The sequence below is a fragment of the Anolis sagrei genome, chromosome 11 (genome assembly GCF_037176765.1).
Source record: "Anolis sagrei isolate rAnoSag1 chromosome 11, rAnoSag1.mat, whole genome shotgun sequence".
Taxonomy (NCBI): Eukaryota; Metazoa; Chordata; class Lepidosauria; order Squamata; family Dactyloidae; genus Anolis; species Anolis sagrei.
Window position 1 is genome coordinate 30001612 of NC_090031.1, and position 18388 is coordinate 30019999.

Below are 18388 nucleotides of genomic sequence, written 5' to 3' on the forward strand. Positions count from 1 at the left end.
AGATAGATAGATGGATAGATAGATAGATCAATAGAGAGAAAGAGGGAATAGACATAGATAGAGAGATAGAAAGAAAAATAAAAAGGTAGAGATACATAGATAGAAAAATAAATAGAAAGAGAGAGAGAGAGAGAGATAGAAAAACAGATAGATAGAGATACATAGAAAGAGAGATACATAGATAGATAGATAGAAAAATAAATAGAAAGAGACATAGATAGATATATAGATAGATAGAGATACATAGAGAGATAAGTAGATAGATAGAAATATAATTAAAAAGATAGAGGTACAGATAGATAGATAGATAGATAGAGATAGATAGATAGATAGAAAAATAAATAGAAAGAGACATAGATAGATAGATGTCATCCAAGATTTGATCCAAGAGAGATAGGTAGGTAGGTAGATAGAAATATAATTAAAAAGATAGAGGTACAGATAGATAGATAGATAGATAGAGATACATAGATAGATAGAGATATATAGAAAGAGAGATAGATAGATAGATAGATAGAAAAATAGATAGATAGAGATACATAGAAAGAGAGATGCATAGATAGATAGATAGATAGAGACATAGATAGATAGATAGATATACATAGAAAGAGAGATAGATAGGTAGGTAGATAGAAATATAATTAAAAAGATAGAGATACATAGATAGATAGATAGATAGATAGAGATACATAGAAAGAGAGATACATAGATAAATAGATAGACAGACAGACATAAAGAAAGATAAATAGAAAGTAGATAAAAAGGTAGGTAGGTAGATAGACAGATAGAAAGATACATAGATATATAGATAAAAATTGAGATAGATAGATAGATAGATAGGGATACATAGAAAGAGATAGAGGGAGACAGAAAGACAAACAGAGAGATCGATTGAGAGCTACATAGAAAGATGAATACAAAGAAAGAAAAATAGAAAGACAGATAGATGGATAGAAAGGTAGACAGATAGATCAATAGAGAGAGAGATAGAAAGATGTATAGATAGAAAGGTAGAGAGATAGACAGAAAGATAGATAGTGATATATAGAGAGATCAAAAGATACATACATAGAGATACATAGAAAGAGACCGAAAGAGAGATACATAGATAGATAGAGATATACAGAGAGATCAAAAGATACATAGATAGATAAGAGATACATAGAAAGAGAGATAGATGGATAGATAGAAAGGTAGAGAGATAGACAGACAGAAAGAGAGATAGATACATAGATATATAGAAAGATAAATAGAAAGATAGGTGGATAACTAGATAAAAAGGTAGAGATAGGTAGACAGATAGAAAGATACATAGATATATAGATAAAAGGTTAAATATATAGAAAGAAAGAGAAAGACAAATAGATGGATGGATAGATAGAAAGGTATATAGATAGCGAGATACATAGAATGATGAATAGAAAGAGAGAAAGATAGATGGATAGATAGAAAGGTGAACAGACATATAAATAGAGAGATAGAAAGATAGACAGGTAGGTAGACAGTATTTATTGTTGCTTATGGGGCATCTTTGGTGGAGTGCTCTTTGAGTGTAGATGAACTTTAAATCCCAGTAACTACAACATCCAAATGTCACGGAGCAATTCCCTCCAAAACCCACCAGTATTCATAATTGGGCATATTCAGGTATGTGTGCCGAGTTTGGTCCAGATCCATCTTTCTTTGGGTTCACAGTTCTCTCTGAATGTAGGTGAACGAATACTCCTATAACTCAATGTCAGTTCTCCCCAAAATATTTTTCATCGGTCGTGGGGGTTCTTTGTGCCAAACGTGGTCCAGACCCATTGTTGGTGTGGGGTCACAGCACTCTGACTTGATGCGGGGTGAACTATAACATCCATCATGTTGAGTCAATCCCCCAAACCTCTCTAGTATATTCAGTTATTGATCAATTCCTCTTTGTTTGCTGTGTGCCATGGAAAAGAATAGGAAAGGATTAAGGGAGAAGCAGTGAGTGGGGTCATGCAAATCCCACACCAATTGAGAGAAACACTGGGATGTCTGTAGTGGAGGAAACATACAATCTAGGATGGAATTGTCCCCGAATTAAAGCCTTCACTTGAGTCGTGGGCAGAATTGTGTTTGTGGAGGATATGGGCAGGGTCTTGGACATGTTTACTGTGCTCACCATAACCTACAATGTCATTGGAGAGAGGGCCATGGGTGCCTCCTGAGGAGTGGGAGCTACAGCTGTTTGCGGAGGTGGGAGCTTGTCTGTGTAGGTGGACACCCCAGCCCCCCCTCCACACACACACACACACACACATATTTTTACTTTTATTGTGTGTATAGATTGGCAGGTCTCTTGGATATGTTCATGGCACTCACTATAACCTGCAATGTCATCCAAGATTTGATGTGTTTCCTCCACCACAGACAGACATCCCAGTGTTCCTTTCTCTCTTTCCATTGGTGTGGAATGTGCATGACCCCTCCCACTGCCTCTCCCTTAACCCTTTCCAACTCTTTCCTATGGTGCAAGGCAAACAGAGCAGAATTGATCAGCAACATACTGAGGGCCTTTGGAGTCTCCTGATCAGTAGACACCCCAGCCACATGCACACGTACAGATTTTTACGTATGTGTATAGATAGATAGATAGATAGATAGATAGATGGAACGATGGATGGATGGCTGAATGGATGGGTGGGTGGACGGATAGGTGGATAGATGGATGGATGAATAGATAAGTGGATGGATAGATGGATGGATAGGTGGATAGATGGATGGATAGGTGGATAGCTGGATGGATAGATGGATGGATGAATAGTTAAGTGGATGGATGGATAGGTGGATAGATGGATTAGATTGATGGATGGATTATTTATTTATTTACATTATTTCTATCCCGCCCATATCAGCCCGAAGACAACTGGATGGATGGATAAATAGATAAGTGGATGGATAGAAGGATGGATAGATGGATTGGATTGATGGATGGATGGAAGGATAGGTGGATAGATAGGTGGATGGATAGAAGAATGGATGGATGGATAGGTGGATAGATAGATGGATAGATGGATAGGATAGGTGGATGGATAGATAGGTCAATAGATAGCTGGAATGATGGATAGGTGGATAGATGGATCGGTGTAGGGATGGATAGGTGGATGAATAGATGGTTGGATGGATGGGTTTAGGGATGGATGGATGGATGGATGGATAGGTGGATAGATGGATGGATGGATAGGTGGATGGGTGTAGGGATGGATAGGTGGATGAATAGATTGATGGATGGGTTTAGGGATGGATGAATGGATAGGTGGATGGATGGATGGATAGGATAGATAGGTGAATAGATGGATGGATGGATGGATGGATGGATGGATAGAAGGATGGATGGATAGGATAGATGGATGGATAGATAGATAGGTCAATAGATATCTGGATGGATGGATAGGTGGATAGATGGATGGGCGTAGGGATGGATAGATGGATAAATAGATAAGTGGATGGATAGAAGGATGGATAGGTGGATTGGATTGATGGATGGATGGAAGGATAGGTGGATAGATAGGTGGATGGATAGAAGAATGGATGGATGGATAGGTGGATAGATAGATGGATAGATGGATAGGATAGGTGGATGGATAGATAGGTCAATAGATAGCTGGAATGATGGATAGGTGGATAGATGGATCGGTGTAGGGATGGATAGGTGGATGAATAGATGGTTGGATGGATGGGTTTAGGGATGGATGGATGGATGGATAGGTGGATAGATGGATGGATGGATGGATGGATAGGTGGATGAATAGATAGGTCGATAGATAGCTGGATGGATGGATAGGTGGATGGGTGTAGGGATGGATAGGTGGATGAATAGATTGATGGATGGGTTTAGGGATGGATGAATGGATAGGTGGATGGATGGATGGATAGGATAGATAGGTGAATAGATGGATGGATGGATGGATGGATGGATAGAAGGATGGATGGATAGGATAGATGGATGGATAGATAGATAGGTCAATAGATATCTGGATGGATGGATAGGTGGATAGATGGATGGGCGTAGGGATGGATAGATGGATAAATAGATAAGTGGATGGATAGAAGGATGGATAGGTGGATTGGATTGATGGATGGATGGAAGGATAGGTGGATAGATAGGTGGATGGATAGAAGAATGGATGGATGGATAGGTGGATAGATAGATGGATAGATGGATAGGATAGGTGGATGGATAGATAGGTCAATAGATAGCTGGAATGATGGATAGGTGGATAGATGGATCGGTGTAGGGATGGATAGGTGGATGAATAGATGGTTGGATGGATGGGTTTAGGGATGGATGGATGGATGGATAGGTGGATAGATGGATGGATGGATGGATGGATAGGTGGATGAATAGATAGGTCGATAGATAGCTGGATGGATGGATAGGTGGATGGGTGTAGGGATGGATAGGTGGATGAATAGATTGATGGATGGGTTTAGGGATGGATGAATGGATAGGTGGATGGATGGATGGATAGGATAGATAGGTGAATAGATGGATGGATGGATGGATGGATAGAAGGATGGATGGATAGGATAGATGGATGGATAGATAGATAGGTCAATAGATATCTGGATGGATGGATAGGTGGATAGATGGATGGGCGTAGGGATGGATAGGTGGATGAATAGATAGATAGATAGATAGATAGATAGATAGATAGATAGATAGATGGGTTTAGGGATGGATAGGTGGATGGATGGATGGATAGAAGGATGGATGGATAGATAGATAGGTCGATATATATCTGGATGGATGGATAGGTGGATAGATGGATGGGCGTAGGGATGGATAAGTGGAGGAATAGATAGATGGATGGGTTTAGGGATGGATAGGTGGATGGATGGATGGATAGAAAGATAGATAGGTGGATGGATGGATGGATGGATAGATGGATGGGTGTAGGGATGGATAGGTGGATGGATGGATGGATAGAAGGATAGATAGGTGGATGGATGGATGGATGGATAGAAGGATGGATGGATGGGTAGGTGGATGAATAGATCGATGGATGGGTTTAGGGATGGATGGATGGATGGATAGGTGGCTAGATAGATGGATGGATAGAAGGATGGATGGATGGATAGAAGGATAGATAGGTGGATAGATTGATGGGTGTAGGGATGGATGGATAGATAGTCATAATCATCATTATTATTATGATGGTGGTGGCTGGTCCCAGGGCTTGCAGTGATGATAATTCTGATCATCACCATCATCTTCTCCCACTGGGGTGCTTTCCCTGCCTGGCAGGCTGCCTGGGGTCGGGCTAGATGTCCTCGGGGCCCCCCTCCTCCCTGGCCTGCCTGCCCTCCCATCAGGCACAAGGAAGGCTCTTGCCGCAGGAGCAGCAGCAGCAGCAGCAGGCGCGGCAGCCAATGGAGGCGGCGCTTGAGCCGGGCTGGGATTACCGCCGGGGCGAATCGCCGCCAATCTTACTGGGATTAGCAGTGAACAAAGGAGGAGGAGGAGGAGGAGGAGGAAGGCTCAGGCTGCGGCTCCGGCTGCTGCTGCTGCTGCTCCTCTGGCGGGGGGGCCCCATAGGAGGCGGACCCCGCGGAGAACAGCCTGCCCCCCCCTCCCCATCTCAAGGTAAGACAGAAACAGAGAGAGAAAAAAACTTTCCCTGCTCACCTTGCCTTCCTTTTATGCACACTGCATTATTTGTATATATTATCTGACTTTCTATTAATTTGTGAATGGTCTTAGTTGGTATTATGTTACTTTGCATTATTTTTTGTATTATTTTGTAGATTATTTTACTATTATTTTATATATTTTGCTTTATATTATTTTACAGAGTATTATTGTATATATTATTTCACTTTCTATTATTTTTTGTTTCTATCTATATATATTATTTTATCTATTTTATTTTATATACTATATTAATTTATATTAGTTTGCATTATATCATTGTATATATATTGTATATTATTTTATATATTATATTACTTTACATTAGTTTACATTATATTATTGTGTGAATTATTTTACTTTATATTATTTTATATTTTTTACTTTATATTATTTTACAGTGTATTATTGTATATATTATTTTACTTTATATTATTGTTTGTTTATATATAATTTTATATATTATATTATATTACTTGTATATATATTATATATTATTTTATATTATTTTATATATTGTATTACTTTACATTAGTTTACATTATATTATTGTATATATTATTTTACTTTATATTATTTTATATATTTTACTTTATATTATTTTACAATGTATTATTGTATATATTATTTTACTTTATGTTATTTTTGTTTATATATATATTATTTTATCTATTTTATTTTATATTATTTTGTATATTATAGTACTTTCTATTAGTTTACATTATATCATTGTGTAAATTATTTTACTTTATATTATTTTATATATTTTACTTTATATTATTTTACAATGTATTATTTTATAGATTATTTTACTTTATATTATTTTTTGTTTTTATATATATTATTTTATATATTTTATAATATTTTATATATTATATTATATTACTTTGTATTAGTTTACATTATATTATTGTATAAATTATTTTACTTTATATTATATATATATATATATATTAGTTTATATATATTATTTTATAGTAATATATATTATATTATATATATTATTTTATATTATTTTTGTATTATTTTATAGATTATTTTACTTTATAGTATTTTATATTTTTTGTTATTTTACTTTATTGTATTTCATACATTATATTTTACATTATTTTATATATATTTCTTTATATTGTTGTATATTATATTATTGTATATACTATTTTATTTTATATTATATTATGATATATATTATTTTACTTTACATTATTTTATATTCTATTATTTTACATTAATTTTACTTTATAGTGTTTTATATATTATTTTATGCTATTATATTATTATTATATCATATTATATTATATTTTTGCTTTGCTGGAAAGTACTGCAATGGAGAGTTGGGGAGGGAGGGCTTTCCTCTCCTTTTTAGGAAGGAAGGGGGCTCTATTTATTTCCTTCCATGTTTTGAGTCTTTGCTTCTTTCCAAGGCCTCTTTCTTAGGCCCCTTCTACAACTCACAGGATCTGCTTTGAACTGGATTATATGAGTCTACACTGCCATATAATCCAGTTCAAAGCAGATAATAATCTGGACGTTATAGGGCAGTGTGGAAGGGGCCTATATCTCCCGCATCAGCCTTCTCTTCATGCCATATCGCAAGGAGTCTGTATTATATTATTTTTATATTATTTTATTTTACTTTATGTTTCATGTAGCACTTTGTATAGTTTTTATTTTATATGATTTTATTTTATACTGTTTTGCTATATATATATATATATATATATATATATATATATATATATATACTTTATATTATATTATTTATAACCCAGGGAGTCTGTATTATATTATATTATTTATACTTTATGTTACATTATTATGTAGTACTTTATATATAATTTTATTTTATATTTTATTTTATACTGTTTTGCTTTATATTATATTATATTATATTATATTACTTTATATTATAGTATTTGTAACCCAAGTAGTCTGTATTATATTATTTTTATATTATTTTATTTATACTTTATGTTACATTATTATGCAGTACTTTAATATTTTTATTTTCTATTATTTTATACTGTTTTGCTTTCTATTATATATTGTATTATATTATATTATTTTGTACTATTTTACTTTATATTAAATTATTTCTATATTATTATGTGTTATTATTTTACTTGAAATTATATTTGATTTATATCTCCCACATTAGTCCCTTCTTCATGCCACAATCTATTATATTGATCTATATATATTGATCTTCTCTCTCTATTATAAAGAGAGAGAAGTGTTCCAGTCTTTTTAGCAGCAATCACAGCGTGTGTGCTATATGTTATGCATTTTGGTTGTGGGTGAACTACAACTCCCATCATGCCAGGTTAACCCCCTAAAACTCCGTCAATACTTAACGTTTGTTATGTTGGGCAACTGTGCATCATCGGTGGGGTTCAGTGTGCTCTCTGAATGTAGGGTAAACTACAACTCCCACCATGGTGAGTCAGTCCCCTCAAACCCCTCCAGTAGGTTGAGTGAGTCATGAGGATTCTGTGTGCCAAGTGTGGTCCTGGTCCATCATTGGTGGGATGCAGCGTGCTCTTTGATTGCAGGTGAACTATAAATCCCAGTGCCTTCAACTAACAAATGTCAAGGCCAATTCTACCCCAATCCCACCAGTATCCAAATTTTGGTATATTGGGTATGCGTGCCGAATTTGGTGCAGATCCATTGTTGTTTGCGTTCACAGTGCTCTCTGGATGTAGGTGAACTACAACTCCCCCCAAATCAAGGTAAACCCCCCTCCAAGCCCTCCTGTACTTTTTGTTGGTCATGGGAGTTCTGTGTCAAGTTAGGTCCAAGGGTATTGTTGGCGGGGTCCAGTGTACTCTTTGATTGCAGGTGAACTGCAAATCCCAGTACCTACAACGGCTATAGAGCAAGGTCAATTCCCCCCAAACCTATCCAATATTTTTCTTAGGTCATGTGAGTACTGTGTGCTAGGTTCGGTCCAGGGCCATCGTTGGCGGGGTCCAGAGCGCTCTTTAGTTGTAGATGAACTATAAATCCCAGTACTCACAATGGCTTTAAATTAAGGAGAATTCCCTCCAAACCTCTCCAGTATTTTTCTTAGGTCATGTGAATTCTGTGTACCCAGTTAGGTCCAGGGTGATCGTTGGTGGGGTCCAGAGTGCTCTTTGATTGCAGGAGAACTATACATTCCAGTACTTACAACAGCTATAAATCAAGGTCAATTCCCCCCAAACCTATTCAGTATTTTTCTTAGGCCATGGGAGTACTGTGTGCCAGGTTAGGTCCAGGGCCATTGTTGGTGAAGTGCTCTTTCATTGCAGGAGAACTATACATCCCAGTACTTACAACAACTATAGATCGAGGTCAATTCCCCCCAAACTTATTCAGTATTTTTCTTTGGTCATGGGGGTTCAGTGTGGTCCAGGTCGATTGTCAGTGCTCTGACTTGATTCAGGGTGAACTACAACTTTCATTATGTGGGGTCAATCCCCCAAACTCCTCCAGTATGTTGAATTGCTGATCAGGGTTGAAAAGAGTAGGAAAGGGTTAAGGGAAAGGCAGTAGGTGAGATCATGCAAATTCCACACCAATGGCGAGAGTAAGAAACACTGGGATGTCTGTGGTGGAGGAAACACATACAACCTGGGAGGAAATTGACCCTGAATGAAAGCCTTCCCTTGGGTGGTGGATCAGTCAAAACAGGAGAGCCGAACAGTGGCTTTGGTGTTCTGCCAGGCTCCGAGAGAAAAAGATAAGAAATTCTCAGCGAAAGGAAACCAATTTCTGAGTGCTAGAGACATAGCTAACAAGGAGATAAAAGTCTCAAGTAAAGGATATGTAGTCAGATGAAGCATCGTTTGGAATCAAGTCACGATCTCGTCCTTGTTTCATGGAAGCTTTGCTTGGAAAATTCATGTTTTAAGTACCTATGTTTCATGGTTTTGATTCTTCCTGATTTCTTGCATTTTAGGATTTTGACTTTGTTTTTATGACTTTGCTGGACTATTGCCCTGGACTACCTTGTTCCTGCTTATCTTCCTACCTAATTGGATTTACCTATTTCTTTAAAGTGCTTTTTTACTCTACTGCTTTTTAATTATCTTCAATAAAATGATTGTTTCCCTATCCAACGGCGTTGTGTTTAAAGTCGGAGGGCTTTTCCTGTCCTGGAGTGCAACAATTCCTCCCAAACCTCTCCAGTAGTTTTTGTTGGTCATGTGGGTTCTGTGTGACAAATGTGGTCCAGGTCCATTGTCAGTGAGGGTCACAATGCTCAGTATGTTCAGTTGTTGATCAATTCCTCTCTGTTTGCTGTGTGCCATAGGAAAGGATAGGAAAGGGTTAAGGGAGAGGCAGGGGGGGGGAGAGAGAGAGAGAGAGAGAGAGAGAGAGAGAGAGAGAGAGATGCAAATTCCACACCAGTGGAGAGAGAAAGGAACACTGGGATGCCTATGGTGAAGGAAACACATCAAATCTAGAATGGAATTGTCCCCGAATTGTGGTGTTGGTGGAGGGCATTGGCACATGTTCATGGCGCTCACTATAACCTTCAATGTCACTGGAAGGAGGGCCATTGGTGTCTCCTGAGTGGTGGGAGCTAGAGCTGTTTGTGGAAGCAAGAGCTTGTCTGTGTAAGTGGACACCTCAGCCACACACACATATACATATATATTATACTAGCCATCCCCTGGCATGCCTCGCTGTAGCCCACATGGGGGTTCTGTGTGGGAGGTTTGGTCCAATTCTATCGTTGGTGGGGTTCAGAATGCTCTTTGATTGTAGGTGAACTATAAATCCCAGCAACTACAACTCCCAAATGTCAAGATTCTATTTTCCCCAAATTCCACCAGTGTTCACATTTCAACATATTGAGTATTTGTGCCAAGTTTGGTCCAGATCCATTTAGTCCACAGTCATCTCTGGATGTAGGTGAACTATAACTCCAAAACCAAAGGACACTGCCCACCAAACCCTTCCAGTATTTTCTGTTGGTCATGGAAGAACTGTGTGCCAAGTTTGGTTCAGTTCCATCGTTGGTGCGGTTCAGAATGTTCTTTGATTTTAGGTAAACTATAAATCGCAGGAACTACAACTCCCAAATGAAAAAAATCATATATTTTTTTGAGCGAAGGACATACATTGGGTTGTTAGGTGTTTTGTGTCCAAATTTGGTGTCAATTTGTCCAGTGGTTTTTGAGTTCTGTTAATCCCACAAACGAACATTACATTTTTATTTATATAGATTTTATTGGTTATATTGCTTACTTCTTGTAAGCATGGTCAAGAGCCACTCCCAGGTATTTTAGTGACTTGGTTTTCCCTGTAATAGGAAGTAAGAGCACCTAAAGCTTCAGAGAGCTTCTATTCGACCATTTCAAAGCTCCCTGCTTGGGCAGTGATGGCATGATCGTCAGCATAGATGAAACTCTCTGTCCCTTCTGGCAGTGGCTGGTCATTTGTGTAAATGTTGATGGAGGTGAACTATAAATCCCAGCAACTATAACTCCCACATATCAAGGACAATTGTCCCCAAACTCCGCCTGTATTTATGGTTGGCCATGTTGGATCTGTGTGCCAAGTTTGGTCCTGGTCCATTGTTGGTTGGAGGGGAGTTCACAATTTCTCTGGATGTGGGAGAACTAGAATTCTCTGAAATCAAGGACAATTCCCCCCAGTCCCCTGAAGATTGTTCAGTTGGTCATGGGGGTTCCACTACATCAAGGTCAATACCCGCCAAACCCCTCTAGTATTTTATTTGTCATGAAGATTCTGTGTTTGGTCCAGGTCCATCGTTGGCTGGATTCAGGTGAACTATAAATCCCAGTAATTACAACTTTCTAATGTTAAGGTCAATTCCCCCCAAACCTCACCAGTATTCAAATTTGGACATAATGTAAAATAATATATGAGAAATAATATATATCATAATATAAAATAAAATAATGTATACAGTAATATAATATACAACAATATAAAATAAAATATATAAAATAATGTAAAATATAATGTATGAAATTAAATAAAGTAAAATAACGGAATATATAAAATCCTATACAGTAAAATAATATATAAAATAATACAAAAATAATATAAAATAATATATAAAAATAATATAATATAATATAATATAAGTTCCAAATTTGGTCCAGATCCATCGTAGTTTGTGTTCACAGTGCTCTCTGGATGTAGGTGAACTACAACTCTCAGAATATAGGGTCTGTCTTGCCCAAAGCCCTCCAGTATGTTCTGTTGGTCATGGGGGTTCTGTGTGCCAAGTTTGGTCAAATTCCATCATTGGTGGAGTTTAGAGTACTCTTTGATTGTAGGTGAAGTATAAATCCCTGCAACTACAACTCCCAGTTGTCAGGGTCAATCCCCCCCCAAAACCACCTGTGTTCACAGTTGACCATGTTGGGTCTGTGTGCCAAGTTTGTTCCAGATCATGGGTGATGGAGTTAGCAGTAGTCTCTGGATGTGGGTGAAGGTAGTGCAAATCCCATCGTCCATTATCCATCCTCCTCCAATTACCACCAGGACTTAAAGTGTGTCAATTTGGGTCCAGGTGCATCATTTGTGTGTGCCAAGTTTGGTCCAGGTGCATCGTTCGTGAGAGTCGTAGTGGTCTCAGGAAGTGAGTGAAGATACTGCAGATCCCATCATCCATTGTCCAACCTCTCCCAAACCTCACCAGGATGTAAAGTGGGTCCTGGGATTTGTGTCCCCCAAGTTTTGTCCATGTCCATCATTTGTGGGGGTCGCAGAGGAAGAGAGTGAAGGTACTGCAGATCCCATCATCCATACTCTCCCAAACCCCAGGATGTAAAGGGGTCCTGGGGTTTGTGTCCCCCATGTTGGTCCAGGTCTGTCATTCGTGGGGATTGCAGTGGTCTCAGGAAGCGAGTGAAGGTACTGCAGATCCCATCATCCATGGTCCATCCTCTCCCAAACCTCACCAGGATGTAAAGTGGGTCATAGGGTTTGTGTCCCCCAAGTTTGGTCCAGGTCCATCATTCGTGGGGGTTGCAGTGATCTCAGGAAGTGAACAAAAGTGCTGCAGATCCCATCATCCATGGTCCATCCTCTTCCAAACCTCACCAGGATGTAAAGTAGGTCCTGGGGTTTGTAACCCCCAAGTTTGGTCCAGGTCTGCCATTCGTGGGGATGGCAGTGGTCTCAGGAAGCGAGTGAAGGTATCACAGATCCCATCATCTATGGTCCATCCTCTCCCAAACTTCACCAGGATGTAAAGTGGGTCATGGAGTTTGTGTCCCCCATTTTTGGTCCAGGTCCGTCATTCGTGGGGGTTGCAGTGGTCTCAGGAAGTGAGTGAAGGTATTGCAGATCCCATCATCCATTGTCCATCCTCTCCCAAACCTCACCAGGATGTAATGTGGGTCATGGGGTTTGTGGCCCCTAAGTTTGGTCAAGGTCCGTCATTCGTAGGGGTCATAGCGGTCTCTGAGGTTTGATTGCCGCCCACATACAATCAAACAAACACTTACTTTATTAGATAGATAGATAGATAGATAGATAAATAGATAAATAGATAAATAGATAAATAGATAAATAGATAGATGAATAGTTAGATAGATTGAGTGATAGATTATTTTACATTACACTATGTCACACTATAGTTTTTATTCCTGGGTTAGATTATAGTCTATTTAACTGGTTAGATTATATTCATATTATAATATATTTTATTATTTATTATTTTATTGTATTGATTTTGAAGGGGAGGGCTCCTTCTGTTCTTCCTGAATGGCACACTAATGCGCCAATCCATGCCGCTGTTATTGGCCTCCCTCTGCAAGAGCAAGAGCGAGACGAGTGGCGGACGACTCTCCATAGGCCCGCAAAGAGAGCGAGAGAAAGACGGTTGGTGGACAACTGTCCGGCAGAACAGGCGGCGGCGATGACAACGCCGCATGAGGAAAAGGGTTAGCGAGAGAAGGAATGGGCTTAGAAATAGAAACGAGCAGATTAACGGCAGTGGCGGAGACAGCATTCCCTGGTTTTTATTATTGCGGAAAAGGTTTGGCAGGTATGGTTGTTTGTATCCCACAAGAAGCGATGGTTCACCTTCTCGATATATATGCTTGTTCTGCTTGTTTCGGGACAGTCGTCCGGTCGGATTCCCTTTATTGACCAATATGTTGGTGCTTCTCTGTGTATGGAAAGGCTTGGGAGGTACGGTTGTTTGTATCCTTTGAGAAGTGATGGTTCGCCTTCTTCTGTGCATGCATACACACACGCACACACACAAGTTCTGCTTGTTTCGGGACAGTCGTTATGTCAGATTCTCTTTATTGACCAATATGTTGGTGCTTCTCTGTGCATGGAAAGGTTTGGGAGGTCTGGTTGTTTGCATTCTGCTAGAAGCGATGATTTGCCTTCTTCTATACTGTCACGAAACAAGTTTCTATACATACATACACACACACACACACACACGTTCTGCTTGTTTCGGGACAGTCGTTACGTCGGATTCTCGTTATTGACAAATGGTGCTTCCCTGTGTATGGAAAGCTACAGTTGTTTGCATCCTGCAGCTATGGTTGTTTGCATCCTGCAAGAAGTGATGGTTTGCCTTTATCTATATATACACACAAAAGTTCTGCTTGTTTCGGGACAGTCATTACATCAGGTTCTCTTTATTGACCAATATGTTGTTGCTTCTCTGTGTATGGAAAGGCTTGGGAGGTACGGTTGTTTGCATCCCGCAAGAAGCAATGGTTCGCCTTCTTCTACACCCACACACACACACACACGTGTTCTGCTTGTTTCGGGACAATCGTTATGTTAGATTCCCGTTATTGACCAATTTGTTGGTGCTTCTCTGTGCATGGAAAGGCTTGGGAGGTCTGGTTGTTTGCATCTCGCGAGAAGCAATGGTTCGCCTTCTTCTATACTGTCCTGAAACAAGTATCCATACATACACACATACACACACACGTTCTGCTTGTTTCGGGACAGCCATTATGTCAGGCTCTCTTTATTGACCAATATGTTGTTGCTTCTCTGTGTATGGAAAGGCTTGGGAGGTACGGTTGTTTGCATCCCGCGAGAAGCAATGGTTCGCCTTCTTCTATACTGTCCCGAAACAAGTATCCATACATACACACACACACACACACATGTTCTGCTTGTTTTGGGACAGTCATTACGTCGGATTCTCGTTATTGACAAATGGTGCTTCCCTGTGTATGGAAAGGCTTGGCACCGACGGTTGTTGCATCCTGCAAGAAGTGATGGTTCACCTTCTTCTATGCAAGTTCTGCTTGTTTTGGGACAGTTGTTAAGTCGAATTCTCTTTATTGACCAATATGTTGGTGCTTCTCTGTGTATGGAAAGGTTTGGGAGGTAGGGTTATGATTATCAATACATCGTTGGAGCAAGGGATTTTTCCATCTGGTTTGAAACAGGCAGTGGTTCGTCCACTCCTCAAAAAAGCTTCCCTTGACTCCACGGTGCTGAATAACTACAGACCAGTCTCCAACCTCCCTTTCCTGGGTAAGGTGCTGGAGCGGGTGGTCGCCTCGCAGCTCCAGGGCTTCCTAGACGATACCAACTACCTAGATCAGGCACAGTCTGGTTTCAGGCCTGGTCATGGCACCGAGACAGCCTTGGTCGCCTTGGTGGATGACCTCCGTAGAGAGCTGGACAGGGGGAGTGTGACCCTGTTGGTTCTCCTGGACATCTCAGCGGCTTTCGATACCATCGATCATGGTATCCTCCTGGGTCGTCTCTCTGGGATGGGCCTTGGGGGCACGGTTCTGTCGTGGCTCCGGTCCTTCCTGGAGGGACGTACCCAGTTGGTGAAGCTGGGAGACGCCTGCTCGGACCCCTGGCCTTTGACCTGTGGGGTCCCGCAAGGATCTATCTTGTCGCCCATGCTCTTCAACATCTACATGAAACCGCTGGGAGAGGTCATCCGGAGTTTTGGAGTTGGGTGCCATCTCTATGCGGATGACACACAACTCTACTACTCCTTTCCACCTAATTCCAAGGAGGCCTCTCGGGTGCTGGACGAGTGCCTGGCCGCTGTGTCGATCTGGATGAGGAAGAACAAGCTGAAGATCAATCCCGACAAGACAGAGGTCCTCCTGGTCGATCGTAAACCGGATCGGGGTATAGGGTGGCAACCTGTGTTGGACGGGGTTACACTCCCCCTGAAGCCACAGGTCCGCAGTTTGGGAGTCCTCTTGGATTCTTCGCTTACACTTGAGGCTCAGGTGTCGGCGGTATCCGGGAGGGCCTTTGCACAACTGAGACTTGTGCGCCAGCTGCGACCGTACCTCGTGAAGGCGGATCTGGCCGGGGTGGTCCACGCCTTGGTCACCTCTAGAATGGATTACTGCAATGCGCTCTACGTGGGGCTGCCCTTGAAGACGGCTCGGAAACTACAATTGGTCCAGGGGCAGCAGCCAGGATGCTAACTGGAGCTCATTATCAAGAGAGGTCAACCCTCTTGTTCAAGGAGCTCCACTGGCTGCCATTTATTTTCCGAGCCCAATTCAAGGTGCAGGTGCTCACCTACAAAGCCCTGAACGGTTTGGGACCACCCTACCTGCGTGACCGCATTTTCATCTACGAACCCACACGCTCGCTCCGGTCATCTGGGGAGGCCCTGCTCGTTATCCCACCTACGTCGCAAGCGCGCTTGGTGGGGACGCGGGACAGGGCCTTCTCTGTGGCGGCCCCCCGACTTTGGAATGCCCTTCCAAAAGAGCTTCGTCAGGCCCCTACTCTGGCAGTTTTCAGAAGGAACCTAAAAACTTGGCTGTTCCGATGTGCCTTCGCAGATTAGGAATCCCCATCCCAAGTCCTAGATGCACTTTAGCACAACTAATGTTGCTGCACACCGCACTTTTAATCCTACGTTCCTCCTGCCATCTCAGCACTTTTAACCCTGTACCCCATTGCGCTGGCCGAACCAGTTTTAATAGTGTCTTGATGTATTGTCATTGTGGTTATTTTGCTTAATTGTTTGATTTGCTTTGTTTATTGCTGTGTTATGTTTTCTATTGTATTGTGTTTTGTGGCTTCGGCCCGTGTAAGCCGCATCGAGTCCTTCGGGAGATGCTAGCGGGGTACAAATAAAGTTAATAATAATAATAATAATAATAGGGTTGTGTGTGTATATACACACACACACACACACACACATGTGTTCTGCTTGTTTCGGGACAGTCTTTACGTCGGATTCTCATTATTGACAAATACATTGGTGCGTCCCTGTGTATGGAAAGGCTTGGCAGGTACAGTTGTTTGCATCCTGCGAGAGGCGATGGTTCACCTTCATATATCTATAGATATAGATATATATAGAGAGAGGGGGAGGGAGGGAGAGGGACATACATACACACACAAGTTCTGCTTGTTTCGGGACAGTCGTTACGTCGGATTCTCTTTATTGACCAATTTGTTGGTGATTCCCTGTGTATGGAAAGGCTTGGCAGCTATGGCTGTTTGCATCCTGCAAGAAGTGATGGTTCACCTTCTTCTATACATACATACACACACACACACACACACACACAACACACACACACGTATACACGGGACAGTCGTATTGTCAGCTTCTCTTTATTGACCAATACGTTGGTGCTTCTCTGTGTATGAAAAGGCTTGGAAGATACGGTTGTTTGCATCCCGCAAGAAGCAATGGTCTGCCTTATTCTACACACAAACACACACACACACACACGGGACAGTCGTAACATTGGATTCTCTTTATTGACCAATACGTTGGCTTGGGAGGTACGGTTGTTTGCATACTCCAAGAAGCAATTGTTCACTTTCTTCTATACATACATGCCTGCATACATACACACACACACACACACACACACAAGTTCTGCTTGTTTTGGGACAGTCGTTACGTCGGATTCTCGTTATTGACAAATACATTAGTGCTTCCCTGTGTATGGAAAGGCTTGGGAGGTACGGTAGTTTGCATCCTGCAAGAAGCGATGGTTCACCTTCTTCTACATATATGTTTGTTTGTATATGTATATGCAAGATCTGCTTGTTTCGGGACAGTTGTCAGATTGGATTCTCTTTATTTATCAATATGTTGGTGTTTCCCTGTGTCTGGAAAGACTTGGCAAAGTATGGTTGTTTGCATCCTATGAGAAATGACAGTTCACCTTCTGTACAGTCAGATCCGACATGGCCAACTATGAATACAGGCTGAAGTTTGGGCGCGATTTCCCTTGACATTTGGGAGTTGTAGTAGCTGGGATTTATTGTTCATCTTACTGCTTGCTCCATCAATGTTTAACATTTACACCAATGATCAGCCACTGCAAGAAGGGGCAAAGAGTTTCATCTATGCTGATGATCGTGTCATCACCACTTAAGCAGGGAGCTTTGAAATGGTTGAACAGAAGTTCTCTGAGTGTATATACAAATTCTGCTTGTTTTGGGACAGTAATCAGGTCAGATTCACTTTATTGACGAATACATTGGTGCTTCCCTGTATATGGAAAGGCTTGGCAGGTACGATTTTTTGCATCGCAAAAAGTGATGGATTATTATTATTAGTAGTAGTAGTAGTATATTTATTTATATCCTGCTTTATCTCTCCTGAAGGAGACTTAAAGTGGCTTGTCTCATATTTGTAGATCTTTCCGATATGTGTGTGTGTGTGTGTGTACATACATTTGTTGTTGTTGTTCATTCGTTCAGTCGTCTCCGACTCTTCGTGACCTCATGGACCAGCCTACGCCAGAGCTCCCTGTCGGCCGTTAC

General features: G+C 40.7%; 1 protein-coding gene across 2 annotated transcripts in view; it reads left to right on the forward strand.

Annotated features, from left to right (window-relative positions):
- The first annotated feature begins 5486 nt into the window (after positions 1 to 5486).
- The window catches only part of GTF2IRD1 (GTF2I repeat domain containing 1), a 73575-nt gene continuing 60673 nt past the window's right edge, over positions 5487 to 18388 (forward strand). For both annotated transcript variants that reach the window (XM_060756810.2, XM_060756812.2), the window contains exon 1: positions 5487 to 5614. The gene's annotated coding sequence lies outside the window, so the exon portion shown is untranslated. The remainder of the gene's footprint in view (positions 5615 to 18388) is intronic.